This window comes from Protopterus annectens, chromosome 5.part1, assembly GCF_019279795.1.
Source record: "Protopterus annectens isolate FY-2018-M chromosome 5.part1, PAN1.0, whole genome shotgun sequence".
Lineage (NCBI taxonomy): Eukaryota > Metazoa > Chordata > Ceratodontiformes > Protopteridae > Protopterus > Protopterus annectens.
The window spans coordinates 524,090,968-524,109,738 of NC_056736.1; the positions used below are offsets into that span (position 1 = coordinate 524,090,968).

Genomic DNA, 18,771 nt, shown 5'->3' on the forward strand with positions numbered 1-18,771 from the left:
CACACACATGCACACACTCACACCTAGGGCCAATTTAGAGTGTCCAATCCACCTACAGCATGTCTTTGGGATGTGGGAGGAAACTGGAGCACCCGGAGGAAACCCACGCGACCACAAGGAGGACATGCAGACTCTGCACAGAAGGCACCCCAGCCGAGGCTCGAACCGGAGAACCTCTTGCTGTGAGGTGGCAATGCTAACTGCTGCACCACCATGGCCACCTGAGGGACTGCCATCTAATCCTAAATAAAAATAAATTAAAAAAATTCATATTTTGCCAGACAACAAACTCCACTACTGCAAGTGCAATCACTGTAAATAACATTGATCTTGTGTTTGTACAAAATTACAATTTCCTTGCTTTTTTCATAACACACCAATACCGCTATAATATGTCTTAATGAGATGCTAGGACCTCTGTACCTGCCACCTTAACAAATGTTTGGCATCTGACAGAACACAAACGTTAGCTAATACTTTCCTTATGCCCAAACTACTCTACGTATGTAATGCCATTGGTAATATTAATAAATCTGTCCAAGAAAAAAAATACTGTAAAATAGCAAGATTTTTAGCCCAACCCTTACTTAATCACACCTGGAACATTAACAAACTACACTGGATCATAATTATCATCATCACCAACCCCTTTTTTCACATTTTCTATATGGGGTTGGGGTGCCGTGTCAACTGTCACCATTTGCCTCAATTCAATGCCACTGTACTGCCTTCTTTGACACTAATGCCTGTCACAGATCTTCTCTCACACAATCCTTTCACCTCTTTGCTGGACGTCCTTGTCTCCTCTTGCCTTCTTCCTGTCTGTCTCTAATCTTCTTAATCAGATTGTCTTCTGTTTTAATGCACATGTACTCAGACCACCGTAATCTGTTCTCTTTGACCTTTTCTGCAATTAGAGCTATTTTGGCTTCTGCTCTTATGTCCTCATTTCTTCACCTGTCCCAAATTGTGCACCCTACCACCCATCTCCATCACCTCTAGCTTCCTCAACTGCTGTCTTTACTGCCCAGGTTACCATACCATGCAGTAGTAGTGGTTGTACCAGTGTTTTGTACACATTGCTTTTCAGCTTCCTTAGCACTTTTCTGTCATATACTACACCTGATACTCTGTGCCAGGTGGCTGTAGTGCCACTGATTTTAGCTTTGATCTCCTCACTCAGACTTTCCTACTGCTCAACCACCCCTCCCAGATACTAGAAGCTGTTAACCTATTCTACTGTTTTCTCTTCTGTCTGAATTCTCAGCTTTTCTGAACTCTACCATTTGATGCCATTATAACTGCCTTATCTGTACTCAGTTGCATCCCATGTGCCTTCAGTTTTGCATTCCATTCCCCTAGTCTTTGCTGAAGGTCTTTCTCAGAGACTGCATACAGCAAATTTCTTGATCTGTCCCCTCCGACCTGTATGCCAATGTATTCCATCACCAGTATAAACAGCAGTGGGCTCAGAGATGAATCCTGATGCACACCCACTCCCAATGGGAGCCCTTCTATGAGACCAAACACTGGTCATACTTCAGTCATCGGGTCCTTGTACGTAGCTTGCACGGATTCTACCAATGTTTCTAGGATTTTGTACCACTACAGGACTGCCCTAATCAGCTTCCTTGGGACCTTGTCATATGCTTTCTCCAAGTCTAGGAATGCCTAGATGGACTCCTTCCTCCTCTCTAGCTTCTTCTCAACTATCTGTGTAACTGCAAACATTGGGTCAGTTCTGCTGTTTTTTTTATCTGAATCTGAGCTGCTCATCTCCCATCTTACCTTCAACTACTCTGCATATTTGTTTATCAGTCACCCTGTCCAGAATTTTATGCAGTGGTATAGGAGTTTGATGCCTCTATACTGCCCAAAGTTGTAAATGTCACATTTGTTTTTGAATGCTGGCACTACTGTGCTTATCATCAGTTATCTGGGATATGCCTTTCTCTCCCCTTTGTTATGAGTATCCTCAGGATCCATTTCTTCCCTTTCACACCCAGCATCTTTATCATATCTGCCATGACCTCATCTGAGCCTGTTGCTTTCCCTGACTTCATTTTCCTTAGTGCTGTTCTTACTTATTCTGTGGTGAGCTCCTCCACCTTTCTCATCATAGGCTGTGTCTGGGGCAGTACAGCTTCTGTGAAGTTTTCTTCATTCAGAAGCTGCTGGAAGTACTCCTTCCATCTGCCTTTGAATCCTCTGGACAGGTGAGCAGGTGAGTGCCTGACTATCTTCTTTATCCTTCTGTCTTTGCCTTGCAACTTGATGTAGTTTCTTTGTGCCATCTACTGACTTACTTTCTGGAAGCTGGTAGAGTGCCTCTGATGCCTTGCTCTTTGCTGTTGCAACTCCTTTCTTAGATTCTTTGTTAGCCATCCAGTATTCCTTCCTAGCTTGGTCCGTCTTTTCTGTCTCCCATTTTTTCTTGCAAGCCTTCTTTCTTTTGATGAATTCTAGGACTTCTGCATTCCACCACCAGCTTTCCTTATGTACCTTATTCCATACCTCGCTCGGCCACATATCTGTTCTGTAGTCCTCACACATGCTGTTTTGCGGCACTGCTATTCTTCAACTCCACTTATTTCCTCTTCTTCTTGAGGTGCTGTAACCCTGAGTAATTCTTTGAACTGTTATGCTTTCTCTGCAGTCACCTTTCAGGTCTTCAGTCTGGTGTCTGTTTCAGTTAGAGCCTTCTCTGACCACTGCTTGCAGCTGATTATGGCAACCAGTGGTTTATGCTGTTGGACGACTGTTTCATTGGGAATGACTTTGCAATCACTGATTCTACCCCAGTCCTTTCCTTACTAGGAGGAAGTCTATTGGAGTTGCATAATGGTCACTCTTATATGTGATCCTGTGACTGTCTCTGTTTCTGAGCCACATGTTGGCTGCTGTAAGCCATTTGCCATAGAGAAGTCTAGAGTGGTCTCTCCTCCTTTAATTATCTTTTCTTCACATATAAGGTGCTGTGCAGTAATAAATGCCCAGCCTTGGCCCTTTTACTGATTGGAATTCTTTAGTTAGAAATCTCAGTTCTAACAACAAAAATTCCTTCACAATCCCAAAACTGTCATCACATAAGGAGATAAGATACCTTATGTCCTTCTGACTTATTTGAAAAATGTTGCATTCACCCCCAAATATTACGAACGTAATGCATTTTATCAGCTAAGTGTTTTTAGAGAATGACCAAAATGTCCACTTATGTTGTACTGATGAACCCATAAAAAAGATGAACCATGTCATGTCTACATCTAGTGGGGTTTAACTTTATTGGCCTGAGTGCAACTGTAAAGATTTATAAAAAGTAAACAGCCAGTGGGCATCCTTCAGAGAAGCTTTAAGGTATTAAGCAGTTCAAAGTCTAGTTAAGTTAACCTGTTTCTTTCTGTTATTTTTTGCCTATTTGCTTTTTCTTTGTGACCTCTTTTACCTCTTGTTAAGACTATTAGAAATGCAGAAATATACTAGCATTTAAGAGTTTATACGCTGAAATAGATGGAGAAAGTTGTTCTAAAAATGGTCCAAATACAGCTAGCAAGGATCATGTCACTGCAAGGCAGCTTAATGAAAAACATGAAAGATTTGGATCCAGAAATTCATTTTGTTATTCAATATCAGAAAAATAGCTAAAAAGCCTGAAAAGGTAGAGTATGACACATTTCTGTATGTTGCTGAGAAAGAAGCCCTGAGAATATTTGATACTTGCATCCTTCTTAAAGAGGAGAAAGACAAAATAGCAGTAAGCATGGAGACATTTGATAGTTAGTGTAAGCCTAAACAGAATTTATTTGCCATTTCTACTTTATAAGGCGGCAACATCCTACAGATATTAAGAATGTGTATTTAACTGAGCTAAAGGACCAAACCCAAGGTTGTGAATTTGGTAACAGAAGTCATTAGTAAGATATAGAAAAGTTTGGTGTGCAAGAAATTACCAAAGAAATACAGGTTGCTAACGGTAGTAGATCTGATCTTATCAAAGGCTACAGATATAGTCAGAGAGAGCAAAATTGCTAGTATACAGTCCAAGTAGTTAAAAATAGAAGTGAACAAGCTAAAGTATGAGGGAGTTTATAAGATTTTTAGCACTTAAGTACTGTGAGTTGTTTTTTACTTTTATTTTCACTTAGTTTCATGGAATGTGGTTAGAGTTGCATCCCAAGTGCATGTTTTACATTTATTTTAGATGCATAACCATCCCCCTTTAGCCAAATTCTGTAAAACTAAGTCAGAAAAAAAACAGTTTGTGATACTTAGCAAGTGCTAAGCATTTCTGAATACCCCCGAAGTCCAGCAGGAAAATAAGGGGGTAAGGAAGTGAGAAAGCATATTTTAATATAAGTACATTTACAAATTTAAATTTTGTTGAAATGGACTTATGGACAAATACCTGAATCACATGTAGTCTCTGGATTTTTATGTATATATAAATAACATTCCCTTACTCTTTCTCAGCACTAGATGGCACAAGATGGAGGTTTCTAGAGCTAAGATGAAGGAGGAAAGGAGAAACAGGCTGGGTGATATGCTGCCAAACACTGAAGTGCTACAAAGAGACTCTGTTAGGAGATTGTTGTTACAGAACTGGAGGGAGGAGGTTTGGAAACTCATATGCTGATGGAGCTGATGGCTCAAGATGAGCCAAATACTGATGAGAAAGCAAGCTACTATGGTGGAAGGCATATAGGGAGAGATAACAGAAGAGGTGCTGCCAGATGAATCAGGAAATGGAGCTGGATTACCAGAAGGTGCTGACAGCAATTTGGGGATGTGCTTGGCCACTGGAGTAGCTGGTTTTAAAACCAGGCCCTTGAAATAGGATGTTACTGTGGGCAGTAGAACAAACGTTTACTCATGCAGAAATGGTAAGCAAAGGAAAGAAAGTTTGGTAGGGGTTTTTACAGCATCAGCGTATGACAGTTTGTCGACACTATGAGGATGTTGCATTCGTATGGGTGGAGGTAAAGCTGTATGATGCACATTACATATATGAGATTACAAGATGGCTGTCTCCAGGTTAGTTAGGTATTTGCAACTTTTGCAGACGGGAGCTGTTAGGTTAAGCAGGTGTTCATTTTCAACAAGCTTAGGACAGTTCTTACAGTGCCTTAGGATACCTGTCAGTCTTATGTGAGCTCCACTGAAGGCTAATAAACCGTAAAGTACTTCTTAAACCATCCAAGACCAAAACTGTGTTTTCTGGAACTCCACAGAAATTTAACTATGCATCTGAATCTAACTATCTTTGACTTCTGCAACCGTTCCACAGAAACAGCCTCCACCTTCAAAACTTAGGATTATAGCTTGTTCAGTCTCTAAACTTCCACTTTCATAGACACTCTTCTGAGTCAACCAGCCAAGGTAGCCATTAACAAAGCAGTTGTACTTTCTCAGCTAGAATATGGGCTACCCATTTTCATATCCTTCTTCAAGAAAAACGCCACCACAATACAGACAATCTCTAACAGCACCTGCAAATTCATTACAAACTCAGCCCTCTGGTAGCATCATCATATCTTACTAAAAAGTCAAACATCTCCCAATAAAACAAAAATCTAACCTATTGTAAATGCCAACTCCACAAGCTACTCCAGTTCCAGACATTTAATCCCCTTGCAGACAAATCACATGAAAAAAAAACTCTTCATACAACTTTAGACACTACTCACAAGCGACACTTTACTCCTAGAAGCAAAATCCACACCACTGCAGATGTATTATCAGGCACCTATTCTTTTGCAAGCTCTCTTCTTTAACCTAAAGTGAATCAACACTTAACTTCAAATTCAGAATACAGCTCAAAAAACACCTGTTTATCTAAGACTAATGCTCCGCTTCAACACCAGAGATATCACCTAATACACTTTCCCTATCTCCTCTTCACTTATCCTCAGAAAATTGCTGAAGGCTGGCCAGCTTTAGAAACTAATGTAAATATTTTACATTATACTCTGCTTCTTTACTATAATATACATAAACAGTTTTCTATGTAACTAATCTGAACTACTTTGTTACTAATTACATTTCTGGCTTTTTTGTTTGAAAAATGTTTTGTATTTCACCCGGGCTGAGCCTGAAATTGGCTAGTATTGATCAATGTACCACCCCAGTAAAGAATACATATCTCTCTCTCTCTCTCTCTATATATATATATATATATATATATATATATATATATATATATGAGTCTACCTCATTATATCGACATAGCATATCATTGAATCTCATTCTATCGACTCCACTTCAGCGAAACCTTATTATATTGAATCTTTATTTAATCAACTGTCATTACATGAATATACACTCCAAAACCAGTATGTCAGTTCGTAGTTATTTATTCAAAGAAACTTCAACATAGCGAACTTCCACCAAACAAAGCAGTACATTAAATCACCGAAACAGAAACCAAACTGAAAAAATACTGGAAATTCGGTACTTTTCCGTTATCGGGGCAACAGTTCTAATGATCGCTTGCAATTCCACGCTGTAAAAGATTTCACAGTGTCTGCTGTTGCGTGCACCACACAGTTATTTTCCTGTCACTTATAAATATGAAATTGTATACAGAAACCTGTAGCTGACATTTAACTGGAATGTTACTTTCCTAAAGGACCACATTAACAGCTGTAAGGTGAATGTGAACAATTGATGGTAAACAGGTTGCTGAACTGGAAGAGAAGTTAGATTTAATAGGAGGAGGAGGAGTGGAAATGACACGACAATTCATTGGTATTTACCGAGCTGAGTTTCTGTTTGTAATTGGAGCTGAAAACTAGTAAAGGCGGTCTGAAGCGACTAATGAGTTAACAGCCTGTTGAGCAACTGGATTGTTTTTTTCTATATATGACATACGTGAACCGCATGAAATTAACCATGTTAGAAAAATATGTATTAATTGTGTGTATGCTTAATGCCAATTAATAATCAAATGAATTAATACGCTTTTCATTCTATTTTTCATGCACTATGTTATATATAAATTGAGTTTCATATGAGACTGAAAAAGATGCTCTTTGAAAACTGCAGTATGCTTTCTGAAACTTACAAGATGCCCTCTGACCTAGTAACTGCTAGCACAACAATATTCATGTTTATACCTTTTGGAAATGTACTTGAGAAGCAGGTCTGCTAGGTCAGGAACGAATGAATGAACAATACTATATTCTGTAAATGTAATGATTTTAAACAATCAGCTCTGTTCGAACCATGAGAACATGTGCAGCTGCAGTAGCTTAGAGATAAAGTAGACAAAGGATTATTAGAGAAATGAACTGTTAGCATTGTGCTTGAATTAGCCATAGTACCTTGAATGGTAACATAACATGTATCTAACTGGTAGTAATCAAGGCCATGTTGTTTTCCTCAGGAAGTTTCACATAAAAATTGATAAATCAGCAGAAATTCATGGGAATGATGGTCAACAGATGATGATGAAAAAGGTGATAATCTGTTACGTCAGCTTGGTAGGCCATGTCTAGTTAGAGAATGTATAAAAATGAAAGTATTTCCTGATGTTCTTCGTCTCACATTGCTGCAGTCATAACCTGTGGGTAGTCCGCTGTCCTCGGTCGGCCCGAATACCAAAGAGCTAGGCTGGCGTCGGTCATTGTCGCCTAGAGCTGACGTCAGTACGTAGTAGTACTTAAGCACATGACTGACGCCATATCCTCAGTCTTTCTTGCCGCGTGGTCCGAAGCAGAAGCAGCGTTTGCAAGTGCCGTTCGGCGTTCTGAAATTTTCATTTATCGAGTTTCAGACCGAAGACCAAGTTGGGCTAAGTACCCCGTTGGGGAAATTTTTGTCTTTTCTTGCCTCAGTTATCCGGATGTCAGAAAAAGTTAATAATTGTATTTCTTGTGGGAAACCGATATCTCATTGGGATTATCATTCTTTCTGTATTCCTTGCTTGGGGCCTGAGCACGACGTGGTCGGGTGTCGCTTTTGTGCTAGATTTAATAAGCGCACCATTAAACGAAGATTAGACTGTGCCAGGCTTGTTTTTGGTAAACGGTGTAACTATAACATGCCGTCGGATCCTCTGACGCCCGCTACCGCTAAAAAGCGTAAGGATAAATCTTTAAGGTCTAAACCGGATGAGTCGTCCGTTGCAGACGCCGGTTCTACGGAGCCTCCGGTTGAACCTGTGGATCCTGCCAAGGGTTCGGCTGAATCCCAGGGGAAACCTTTACTTTTACAGGAGTTGGCCTCTCAGGAGTTAGGCCAGGCTGAGGGTGCTTCTCAGGTGTCTGTAGTTCCAGCTTTACAAAAGGTTATTTGGCCTTCTACTTCAGTGGCTAAAGGCCATGCTAAGGCCAAACCTTGTCTTGTTGGCCCTGGTCATAGTTCTAGCTCTCCAGCCCCTGTTCCTAAAAAGCATATGTTGAAAATGGCAGAGGACTTGATTACTTTGATCAGGGGTTCTATGCCCCCCCCCAGAGAAGAGGCCTAGGGTGGAGGCAGATTTAGAGGGAATGGATCATTCCTCTGACTACTCTGAATCCTCAGCTGAAGAAATTCAGGATTTCCCTTCCTATTCAGATTCGGATGCAGAGGACTCCTGTCCGCCGGCTTCTCCTCCAGAGGATTTTTCTTTTTCTGAGACTTTACATTCCATGAGGGAACATTTCAAGTGGGAAGGTCAAGATTTTTCAGATTCTCGGAAAAGGCTTAGGGAATTTTTGTTTCTGCCACAACATAGGCCCTTGGCTATTCCTCCTGTCTTAGATGTTGTTCAGGATGTTTTTTCTGAATCTTCCCTTAATCCTGATTCTTTGCCTCCGGCCCCTGTTAAGCCAGACAGGTATTACAGAGTTCCAGAAGCACATACGTATTTGTACAGGAGTCCTAGAGCTGATCCGGAAACTATTATTCAAGGTCTGAAGGGTGTTAGGGCTGCTGTGGCTAAGAATCCAGTTCCTTTGGATAAGGATTCTAGAGCGTTAGATAGGTGGGGTAAAAAAAGTGTACACCTCCTCTACGTTAGCTATGAGGGCTTTGAATTGCCAATTTCATATGCTGAAGTATCAGAATTTTTTGTTAGGCCAATTGAAATCTAAGGTGGATGCTTTATCTGAGGGTATAGAGTGTAAGGAGCTCCAGGAGTTGGTTCATGCATCAGATCAAGTTGGCAAACATTCTTTGCAGTGTGGTTTTGATGCTCTTCAGGCTTCTTCCAGGGTGGCTGCTACAGGTTCAGTTATTCGTAGACATGCCTGGCTTAAGGATCAAAATTTGTCAGAGCATGTTAAGGCTCGGATTTTGGATGCTCCTCTCCAATCTGAAGTGCTTTTTGGCCCTCCTGTGGAATCAGTTTTGAAAAAGATGGAAGATAAGGCTAAGTCTATGCAGACGGTCAAGGATTTTATGCAGGTGCAGCCCCCTAAGTTTAGTAGGAATTGGCCTGCTAGAGGATGGTCTTATCCTTCTTCGGATTATCAGTCTAAGGGCAGGTCTAGACGTGGTAGAGGCAGGGCTCACGCTCAGGGTTCTTTCAGGCCTAGGACTTGGAGCTCTCCTGCACAGTCTTCTGGTGAGGGTAGGGGTCAGCCCTTTTGTAAGCAGACCCAATGACCTGTATCTTCCGCTGCCAGACCCTTCTTTACTGGCAGCTCCTCTAGGAGGAAAGTTGGGACTTTTCAAACAAAACTGGAATTTGGTCACCCAGGACCAATGGGTGTTGGATATAATAAATCAAGGTTACAAGTTTTATTTTCACACTTTTCCTCCCTTCAAAGGCATGCCGGATGTGCCTCCTCAGCAAAGGCTGGAGGCTCAGGAGCAAATTTCTCTGCTTTTGCAGATGGAGGCAATTCAGGTGGTCCCTCCGTCAGAAGTAGGCCTGGGATTTTATTCCCGTCTATTCCTAGTGCCAAAGAAAGGAAACACTTGGAGGCCAATTCTGGATTTGTCCATTCTCAATACCTACCTAGACATTCCAAAGTTCAAGATGGTAACATTACAACAACTTCTGCCTATGCTAGGCAAAGATCACTGGATGGTAACCCTGGATCTCAAAGAGGCCTATCTTCACATCCCTATCAGGCCCAGTTGCAGGAGATTCCTGAGATTTCGGCTGGTACTTCGCATTATCAGTTCTCTGCATTGCCCTTTGGTTTATCTACTGTGCCCAGGGTATTCACAAAAGTTCTGGCTCCTGTGATTGCTTTCTTCAGACAGAGAGGAATACAAATTTACCCTTATCTGGACGATTGCCTGATTCTTGCTCAAAACAAAGACATATTACTACAACATCTCCAGTATGTAATGGCAGTTTTAAGGTGCCTAGGGTATTCTGTGAACGAAATAAAGTCCAGTCTAGTACCCTCTCAGGACATGTGCTTTCTGGGTGTGAGACTGAATACAGCTTCTCAGATGGCATTTCTGACCCCGGACAAACAAAGAACTCTTCATCTTTACTTCCAGCAGTTATCAGTAATGTCCAGGCTGACTGCAAGGACAGTCCTTCAAGCCTTGGGGTTCATGGCATCTTGCATTCTAGTACTTCCCAATGCCAAACTGCATATGAGGAAGCTACAATGGTATCTCAAAAGTGTGTGGACTCAACACTGCCACAGTTTGGACACTGTCATTCGGATTATACCTTGCATCCAGAAGGAATTCTTGTGGTGGGCTCAGGAATGTCACCTAAACAAGGGACTCTCTGTGACCCGACCAGAGGCGAGTCAGATCCTAACGACGGATGCCTCGGACTTGGCTTGGGGAGCACACTTCAATGGGAAATGGATACAAGACATGTGGCCTCCCAAACTAATACATTTGCATATCAACATGAAGGAGATGTTAGCAGTTCAATTTGCTTTGATGGCCTTCAAGGACCTGCTTCAGCCGGGACAGGTGTTGATTCAAACAGACAACACAACAGTCATGTGGTACATCAACAAGCAGGGGGGAACCCATTCCTACCCTCTTTGCAGGCAAGCAATGATTTTGTGGGAGACTGCTCTGAGTTTTCGAATCAATCTTCAAGCACGGTTTCTGCCAGGAGCTCAGAACTCCTAGCAGATATATTGAGCAGGCAAATTGTGGATCCCCACGAGTGGAAACTGGATCCTCAGGTTTTCAAACAATTGACTGTGGCTTGGGAACTCCAGACATAGATCTGTTCGCTTCGCCACTGAATTTTCAACTTCCAAAATTTTGCACAAAGATGTGCCACCCAGATGCTTGGAAAGTGGATGCTCTATCTTTCAGTTGGAACAACCTTCACGCTTATGCTTTTCCTCCTCTGCCTCTTCTCCCCAAGGTACTCTTGAAAGTCAGGCAGGACAAGCCTTGCATGATTCTAATAGCACCAGATTGGCCACGTCAGCATTGGTATCCTCTGCTGAGGAGTTTAATCTAGGAGCCTCCTTGGCTTCTGCCACAGGTTCCTCATTTGTTGTCCCAGTCAAACAATCATTTTCTCAATGTTCAGGTGCAGTCCCTCCATCTGACAGCCTGGCGATTCTGTGATGGAGCCGGTGGGGTCTCAGCTTCCTCAACAGGTTTTGAATGTCATTTTGGAAGCCAGGCGGCCTAGCACTAGAAAAGTTTATGCTGATAAATGGAAGAGATTTTTTCTTTGGAGCACTGCAAAGGGTTTTGATGTTTCAGTGCCTAATTTGAGTTTTGCACTACAGTATCTTACTGAATTACTGGACAAGGGTTTGTCATTCTCTTCTGTGAAGGTTCATGCTGCAGCCATTTCTGCTCACTATGATTGTGACCCTCCTTTATTTTCTCATCCTTTGTTCAAACAATTTCTTAGAGGGAAAAGAATATAAGACCCCACGTAGAGCTCCTACTCCTTCCTGGGATCTCAATTTTGTTTTGGAGAAACTTATTTTACCTCCTTTTGAACCTGCAGCTACGCCTGAACTGAAGTTTTGTCTTCAAGACTGCTTTTTGTTGGCCATTACTTCTGCTAGAGGGTATCTGAATTGCAGGCACTCATGGCAGTTGAACCCTTTTGATATTTCATAAGGATAGAGTTTCTTTGAACTAACCCTACTTTTATGCCTAAAGTGGTTTCTAATGTGGCCTTGAACCAGTCTATTCATTTGCCTACTTTTTATGCTGATCCCCAAAATAAAGGGGAAAAAGTCTTGCATTCTTTGGATATCCACAGGCAGTTACGCTACTATTTGAGCAGAACTAAGGAGTTCAGACAGACTCAACAGTTATTTGTTTCTTTTGCTTTGAGTTCACAAGGGAAAGCTGTTTCAAAGCAGACTATTTCAAAGTGGATTGGTCATTGTATTGCTTTTTGTTATTCTCATCATGGGAAGGATGTTCCTGCTGGGATCAGACCTCATTCTACTAGGGCTACTGCCACTTCTACTGCTTTTTTAAGGGGGTAGCTACTAAGGATATTTTGGAGGCAGCTACTTGGAGTTCAGTACACACTTTTACTAAGCATTACCATCTCCTCTTTATTCCAAGTCCAGGGCTGGGTTTGCCACTGCAGTTTTACAGGGCATGTTAGCAGCTCCTAATGCTTTTTAGTTTGCCAGCCTCCCTTTTCCTTTGCTTTGGGATTCTACCCACAGGTTATGACTGCAGCAATGTGAGACGAAGAACATAGTACAGTTTTGTACCTACCATAAATGTAGATGTTCGAGGATCCACATTGCTGCAGTCCAATTATCCCTCCCTCCTTCCCCTCTATAATTGTGGTTGCTGGGTTTCTTTTTGGGATACTCTTTATTTCCACACTGGTGGTTGTTGGGCTTTTACTACTTTAGTTCTGGCCTTCATTTTTAGGCCTTCTGACATCTGGGGCAAGAAAGACTGAGGATATGGCGTCGGTCATGCGCTTAAGTACAACTACGTACTGACGTCAGCTCTAGGCGACAATGACCGACGCCAGCCTAGCTCTTTGGTATTCGGGCCGACCGAGGACAGCGGACTACCTACAGGTTATGACTGCAGCAATGTGGATCCTCGAACATCTACATTTATGGTAGGTACAAAACTGTACTTTTCTAGTTAGACAAACTCTGTAATAGCACGTTTTTGTCTCCTTGCTGCAAGATTAAAGTGCCTTAACCTGAACCTACCATGTTTTGATCATTTTTAAAGTATATTTTTCCTTGACAAACCGTATGCCTTATGTTTTCAGAAACAGCTTGAAAGTTCTTTGCTTGGTGATATTTTCATGACTCCTGCTATTGCCTCTTATGATCTGCACTTCCATTTGTTGTTTCCTATTTTGTTTTTTTGTGGTCGCACACTTGTTAACCCAATTGTTGGGGTCCAGTGACATTTATTATTATTACAGGACTTTTCCGTTATCTATTTCGATGTTTGATTACCAACTCACATTCTGCAGCAAGGGCTTTCTGTCCATGTAACACTTTTTTTTTTTCGGCTTAGAGTCTTTGTTTAGCCCTTAAAAAAATCGAGATAACATTATCCTGACCTAAAAATGTAACCCTGCTTTTAGAAACATGATTTCTAAGGTGTTTCTTTCTCTTTCAAAACATTTCCTTCAGGGCTACTGCTTGTGCGATCATTGCGTGCGCGTTAGAAGTGTTGCCCCGATAACGGAAAAGTACCGGAAATTCCCATAAACCAATGTACCTTTAAAGAGGTATGACTTAAAAAACATTGCAACAAGTGTCACATTTTAAACTCTGTTGTTGTGGCAGTAATAGACAGAACAGAAGTGAAATCACTTCTGTGCTATAAGATCTCTTCAAATTGCTTATATCTTTGCATTAATTTCCTTTTCTGTGGCGAAGGAGGACAACAGGCATTCATCCGCAACCTTATTTTATTTATCCTGTTCAGCTCACGAACAACAGCATGCATACCATTACAGAAATCCAAACACTGTTTTCCAATTAAACATTTCATTCTACATCGTCAACTATGAGACATAGATTGTCTCTGGAAACAGCAGCCCTTTGCTTCATATCATTACAAATTTAATACCTCTCATCTTCAGTTGTATCTGCAGGGTAGCTATGACCTATGCATTTAATTAATTCATCTCCATTTTCTATACAAGTTGTGACTGATCTACCTTTACATTTTTCTGTCAACTTTTACTTGCCCAGTATTTCTTCTGTTTAGCTGTCTTCTCTAAGTTGTAGATGTAGTTCTCAACAGCAAGGATTTCTTTGTCTCTGTGAAATTAGCATGTATAAACCACTTTGAAAGTTCTGGGGTTGTATTCCAGTACATCTGCCATTCTTGCTATTTGGCACACTGTACGTTAAAGGAACAACACAGTCTTGTTTTTATACAGGTGCTAATTAATAGCATCGAGGCATTCATATATATATGTATATGTGTATATATATATATATATATATATATATATATATGTATATATATATATATATATATATATATATATATATATATATGGATATGTATGGTTATCATCCACAAGAGTGAAACGACAAATGAGTGAATGCTTTCAGTTATGGAAAAAAAGAAATGCTCATATGAATGAATGCTGTTCTGAATGATAGTTTTGCTGGCAGCTTTTTGTATGAGATCTCGGTACAGTGGGGAAAGGCAATTTGCCATTACCCCACTGTTGTGCAGTCTCTGAGTTGAGGTGTGGGGGTTGCTGGGGGGCATTTTTTAATCATTTTAGATTCTCATTTTGGGATTCACTCTTTTGACAGGTTGGTATTTTGTGTGACAATTTTATATATATATATATATATATATATATATACATATATATATATATATATATATACGGTTTACTATCATTTAATCGTAAGGACTCAAAATCTATCTACTTCAAACCCCCGAACATCATTTATTGGTATGTCAAATCTCCGATACTGCGCAAATCCAAATCCCCTCCCTATCTTGACCCATGTTAAAGCTCGGCTCGTCGTGAGATGTATTTGTATTTCGCACCCGGCAATTCGGTTTCGAGGATGTCGGTCGATGGAGGATGTCGGTCGATGATATGATCTCCACTTCGATTAAAACTTCCTATATATACATATATATATATATATATATATATATATATATATATATATATACATATATATATATATATATATATATACATACATATACAGTGGATATAAAATGTTTACACACCCCTGTTAAAATGCCAAGTTTTTGTGATATAAAAAAATGAGACCACAATAAATCATTTCAAAATTTTTCCCACCTTTAATGTGACCTATAACCTGTACAGTTCAATTGAAAAACAAACAAATTTGTTAGGAGAAAAAATATAAAAAATAAAAACAATGTACTATAAGCTGGTTGCATAAGTGTGCACACCCTTAAACTAATACTTTGTTGAAACACCTTTTGATTTAATTACAGCCTTCAGTCTTTTGGGTAGGAGTCTGTCAGCATGGCACATCTTGACTTGGCAATATTTGCCCACACTTCCTTGCAAAGTCACTTCAAATCTGTCAGATTGAGAGAGTGTCTCTTGTGCACAACCCTCTTCAGGTCACCCCACAGATTTTCTATTGGATTTAGGTCTGGGCTTTTGCTGGGGCATTATAAAAGCTTTAATTTTCTTCTGATAAAGCCATTCTTTTGTTGATTTGGATGTATGCTTGGGGTCATTGTCATGTTGAAAGGTGAAATTCCTCTTCATCTTCAGCTTTCTAGCAGAAACGTTTTGTCCAAAAGAGATTGGTATTTGGTACTGTTCATAATTCCCTCTATGTTGACTAAAGCCCCAGTTTCAGCTGAAGAAAAACAACCCCAAAGCATGATATTGCCACCACCGTGCTTCACCATGAGGATGGTGTTCTGTTGGTGATGTGAAGTGTTGTTTTTGTACCAAACATACCTTTTGAAATTGTGGCCAGAAAGTTCAACCTTGGTCTCATCAGACCATAACACATTTTTCCATATGCTTTTGGTAGACTTGATGTATTGTTTTTGCAAATTTTAGCCAGGCCTGGATGTTTTTCTGTGTAAGAAAATGCTTCTGTCTTGCAACTCTACCCCATAGCCCAGACATATGGAAAATACAGGAGATTGTTGACACATGTAGTACACAACAAGTACTTGCCAGAAATTCTTGCAGCTCCTTCAGTGTTGCTGTAGGTCTCTTGGCAGCCTCCCTGACCAGTTTTCATCTTGTCTTTTCATCAATTTTGGAGGGATATCCAGTTCTGTGCAACGTCACTGTTGTCCCATATTTTCTCCACTTTTTTATGACTGTCTTCCCTGTGTTCCATAGCATATCCAATGCTGTGGAAAATTTTTTGTACCCTTCTCCTGACTGATACCTTTCAACAATGAGATCCCTGTGATGCTTTGCAAGCTCTCTGCGAACCATGGCTTTTGCTGTAGCAGGCAACTGAGTAAATGTCAGGAAAATTCTTACTAGGACAGCTGAACTTTATTTGGGGTTAATCAGAGTCTCTTCAGTTGATGGTAGGTGTGTACCCAAGAAGACTGAATGCTGTAATTAAATCAGAAGGTGCTTCAACAAAGTGTTAGTTTAAGGGTGTGCACACATGCAACCAGATTATTGTAAGTTTTTTATTTTTTATATTTTCCCCTAATAGATTTGTTTGTTTTTCAATTGAATTGTAGAGGTTATAGGTCACATTAAAAGTGAGAAAAGTTTTGAAATGATTTATTGTGGTCATGGCATTTTAACAGGGGTGTGTAAACTTTTTATATCCACTGTATGAATGAATATATATATATATATATATATATATATATATATATATATATATATATATATATATGGGATCCGGACTAGCATATGTCCAAATCACAAAACATCGAACACACATACACAAAAGCGCTTAACATGTGCCTGTTTCGTAGATCGGACTACAGTGTGGGTAAGGGAAAATTCCTTTTTCCCCACTGTAGTGCAATCTTGGAGTGAGAATATTAAAGTGGGGGGTGTGAGGGGTGCAGGGGGCAGGATATATATATATATATATATATATATATATATATATATATATAGATAAATATATATATATATATATATATATATATATATATATATATATATATATAGATAAATATAGGGGCGGCCACAATGGTGCAGCGGTTAGCATTGTCACCTCACAGCAAGAGGTTCTCTGGTTCGATTCTCGGCTGGGGTGCCTTCTGTGTGGAGTCTGCATGTCCTCCCTGTGGTCGCGTTGGTTTCCTCCGGGTGCTCCGGTTTCCTCCCACATCCCAAAGACATGCAGTAGGTGAATTGGACACACTAAATTGGCCCTAGGTGTGAGTGTGTGCGTGTGTATGCCTTCTATGGAAGGTTGGGCGCCGGGCTGGCAACTCGACACCGTAAAACTCCACTGCCAATCATGAGCGGACAGATGATCTGCTGTGGCGTCCCCTAAAAGCTGACACTACCCAGTAAACAAGTATAAATAAATAAGTAAATATATATATATATATATATGTATAGCAAGGACACCCCCAGGCAGGTGCAAGGAGGTGCACTTGCACCCCCCTAGAACAGGCTGGCCGGAAGATTAATTTTCTTTTATTTAAAAAAAAATATATATTTTTTTAAGGGCATTCTTTAAGAGTGCCCTTTGTGTCCAGTTGCACAGACACTTCTGCATCTTTTTGACCAATGGTTTATATTTTCATCTTCTGCACCCGTGTGGAATTTGAATTCCAGAAGACATTTGAACTGTGGATGAAGGTACAAGTGAAAGGTAGGTGTGTGCATGTGTGTAAGTGTTTAAGAGGTGTGTGTAATAAAAAGGTAGGGGTGTGTGAATGTAAGAAGTGGGTAGGTAGGGGTGAGTATGCGTGTATGTAAAAAGTAGGTAAGCATAGGTAGGGGTGTGTGTGTGTGTGTGTGTGTGTGTGTGTGTGTGTGTGTGTGTGTGTGTGTGTGTGTGTGTGTGTGTTTAAGTAAGAGGGGTGTAGGAGTGTGTGTAAGGGGGGGGGGTCATACCTCACAATTTTCCAGGTTTTTGCCTCATATTTTCATTTTTTTCTAGTAAATCTGTTTTTTTCTGGCAAATCATTGAGGACTGAAGTCAGAAAATAATGGCAGATATTTGAGTTTTAGACTTCATGTCCTCAGAAGATGCATACTAATGCAACCTTGTTTTTCTATCTACTTTCTAAGGAGGAAGGGGATGCAAGTGTGTGTCATACCTTTCAACTGTACACATTTTCACAGAATGTCCAGATTTTTGCCTTATATTTTTGGTTTGTTCCTCATAAAAATTCTATTTTTTTTGACAAATAACTGGGATGAGCTAAAGGATTAAAGTTACTAAATAATGACATATATTTAAGTTTCATACTTCTTAGATTCCTCCCCTTTTTACAGTTCCCCATTATGAGTTTATTTAACAGCAAGTATCCTTTGTTCCATATGACTTTTTGTATTACCCTTTTGTTCTATTGCCATGATTGAGTTTTCTTCTAAATGACTGTAAACTCTGTCGGCATAAGTTCCAGTGTAGAGTTTATACGTCATCAGAAGGCAAGTTATTGGTCTATAGTTTTTAGGGTAGCTAACAGGTTCAGTCTTAAGTAGGAGTATTGTTTTTCATGTTTTTAACCAGGCTGGGGTCTGTTTGGAGTAACTGACTGGCCCCAAAAGGTGTTTGATAGTTTGGACAGGAAAACAAGAAGGATGCTTCATCCTCATCAAATGATTTAGTGCATACCAAGATCATATATTCCCCGTTCTGAAGGAGGTATGGGGCTGCTCAAAATTAATTACATGTATAGCTCTGCAATCATGGGGGTGCAAACATATCTGCTGACCTCACAAGACTCAAACATATTGAAAGTTCTGAAACATGAGGA

At 40.3% G+C, this 18,771-nt stretch overlaps 1 protein-coding gene across 5 annotated transcripts in view; it reads left to right on the top strand.

Annotated features, from left to right (window-relative positions):
* Nucleotides 1-18,771, top strand: part of LOC122803500 — a 601,463-nt gene that overhangs the window by 487,498 nt on the left and 95,194 nt on the right. The window lies entirely within an intron of this gene.